A 2919-nucleotide genomic window follows, 5' to 3' on the forward strand; every position below is an offset into this window, starting at 1 on the left:
TGGTGGGTGACTAAATTGTGGAGGGCAAAATGGGGGTGGGGGGCTTAGTAAACAATAAGGCTGAGGTGAAGGCTGTGCACTTGATTGGGGTGGGGTTTGAGAAGCCACTGGAGAATGATCGGACGTACCTGTGAGCCAGGCTTTGCTTAGAAAGTGGCTTTGCCGTTAGAATGAGAAATGGTTGAAAGAGGAGCTGCGCTGACTCAGGGGAGAGTATTTAACAGGTAGGAGTTTGTGAAAGGGACACACGGTCATGAAAGGACTTGGGGAAGTGGCGTTTGAATTTCAGGAAAGGGGTAGACTTTCGGTCTGTTGAAAACTAGAGTCAGCAGAGGTTGGCCACGCAAAGTAGGAGGAGGTTTCTGACTGACAGTTTGGTGAATGATGCTGCTACCAAGAAAGTCCACAGCAGAGGGAGAACAGCTTTTGTTATTTAGAGGGGGATAAATTTGTTATAGAAAAATACTGAAGGACAGTGAGTCTGCTTGCTGGCCCCAGATATCCATTTTCTCCCTTAAAAAATAAATGTCCATGTTTTAGGGAGGCCTTTCCTAGCTTACTTGCATCTGGGTGGTGACCATGTGATTAAGTTCTGGCCAGTGGGATGTAAGCACACCATTGGATAGCTCTTCCAGTCAGTGTTCTCTCTCTCCCTCATGTCCTCAGTCCCACTTTTGGGACTGTGGACATGTTGGCTAGAGGTCTAACAGTGATCTTAGACCATGAGATGGAAGCTGCTTATTGAGGACGGTTGAGAGAGGAGATGAAGTATCTTGAGACCATGATGATTATAGCCTTTTCAGGCTTGGCAGCCAATTTGTCGTTGTATGGATCAGTTAGCCTCTTTCTCCAGGCACATCTGTCATCACTCAATGGGCTCATGAACAAACTGGCCATCCTGGTAGAGGTGGAGGCTATACATGGGCTAAGAAGCATGGACTTACACTTACCAAGACTGACCTGGCTGTAGCCCCTGCTGAGTGCCCCGTCTGTCAGCAGCAGAGATCAACAGTGAGTTCCCGGTATGGCACCCTTCCCTGGGGTGATCGCCCAGCTACCTGGGGACAGGCTGTTTACGTTAGACCTGGAATAGACAGTTACTCTGGATATGGATTTGTCTTCCCTTTAGACAGCGCTTCTCTCAAAGTCGCATCCGTGGGTTTACAGAATGGCCTATCTGCCTTCATGGTATTCCACACAGCATTGCTTCTGTTCAGGTTGCTCACTTCATAGCAAAAGGGTAGTGATGGACCTTGCCCATGGAATTCTCTGGTCTTACCATATTCCCTACCATCTTGAAGCAGCTTGTTTGCTAGGGTTGTGGAATGACCTTTTGATGGCTCAGAATCTATAGGATATAGAATATGCATCTCTGTCTCTGTCTCTATTTCTCGATATATTTATACCTCTATCTATTTATCTATGGCTATATATATGTGTGTGTGTGTTTATATGTATATAGATATAGAGAGAGAGACAATGAATATGAATGAATGTGTGTGTGTGTGTGTATACATGTGTATATATATGTGTATTCCCCCTGTATCTTACTCTGTTTCTCTGTAGAATTTTGACTAAGTGAGATAAAGTATCTGGAGATTCTGATGATTATAGAGCTGCCTTTCTATCCTTGACTGCCAAGGTGAGAGAAAAATAAACCTCCATCCCATGTAAGTCTCTGATTGTTACATTCGGTCACTTACAGCTGCACTTAATCCTGACTAATACATTTCATTTGAGATGCCCATGACACACGGACACATGAAGGTGGACAAAGAAGTCGAGCTCATCATAAAGGTCTAAACTAATGATGAACGTTTGCACTCATCAGCACAGTGCCATTAGGAAGGTGAAGACCTATAAAGGGAGTGTGTCATGTAAGAAGTATAAGCATTTAACCAATGAAAAGAGGAGGATGAACCTGAAAAGAAGATTGCAGACAAGTCGATCAAGTAAGCCACGTGGTTAACTTCTCAGTAACTTTAAGATGTGTCAACGAGGAGATTGCTGGTGCTCCTAGGTGAGCTGTATGACTGGAGGGGCGATGGTGGAAGACAGTTGTACTGATGGAAGAGTGGGTGAGAACAGTGAAATGAAGACAGAAAGCTTAAAACACCTTTTAGAAACTGGTTGTTAACAGAAGGAAAGCAATAGTGTAGTAATGTAATGACATCATAGTGTCAAGTAGGTATGGTTCCTTCTTTCTTCTTCTCCCTTCCTTTCTTTTAATGGGAGGTGTTTGAGCTTACACTGAGATAGAACCTGTTTATTTTATTTTTAATTGTTTTTTAATTTTTAATTAAAAAATCTTTTTATACTTGTAGCAAGTACTACTATCAAACTCCACTCATTGGGCTAGAGACCCTCGTGCTGTTAAAGAAAAACTTGCCCCTCATGTAACACACTGCCTACACCTGCGAGTTCATCGGCTGGAACCAGTTTAGATGCTCCTCCGTTAACCTACCTTTCTACAAGTCTCCTTGTGACTGTCTCTCTTCAATGCAGCAATAAGACCTTTAGTAGACCTTGAATATGAGACCAAGAGTAGGCTTTATACGCAGTTTCTAGTAACTGAGTGAGTGGCCTTCTTCCTCCTGCTCCATTCCATCCTCCTTCACCACATCCCACATTCGAGTCTTCCAGCTGCTTTCCTCCATCTAAACCATCCAAACTGACTGCTGCTGACGCTGCTCAGCTTCCGGTTAAGACAGTCAGTTTCCAACAGTCTTTGTTGTTTTGTTCCCTCATTGAACCTGTCAAGAGAGTCTTGCGGGGGGAGAAACAGAGGGACTTTGGAGTTGTTTTACTCTCTTGGATTCCCTTCATTGCTTCTCCTCACCTCATTGCTGAAGATCTACAGGCTACCCTTTAACCTCCTGGTACCTGCAAGGTAGAGGAGGTAGTCCGCCAGTTAATGAC

The 2919-nt window shown here is 44.1% G+C and overlaps 1 non-coding gene across 1 annotated transcript; it reads right to left on the bottom strand.

Moving 5' to 3' along the window:
- Positions 1 to 2316: 2316 nt before the first annotated feature.
- Positions 2317 to 2459, bottom strand: LOC116149826 (small nucleolar RNA SNORA62/SNORA6 family). The gene has a single exon (XR_004133430.1). It is a non-coding gene; the product is annotated as a small nucleolar RNA SNORA62/SNORA6 family (small nucleolar RNA).
- Positions 2460 to 2919: the final 460 nt, after the last annotated feature.

This window comes from Camelus dromedarius, chromosome 28 (genome assembly GCF_036321535.1).
Source record: "Camelus dromedarius isolate mCamDro1 chromosome 28, mCamDro1.pat, whole genome shotgun sequence".
Taxonomy (NCBI): Eukaryota; Metazoa; Chordata; class Mammalia; order Artiodactyla; family Camelidae; genus Camelus; species Camelus dromedarius.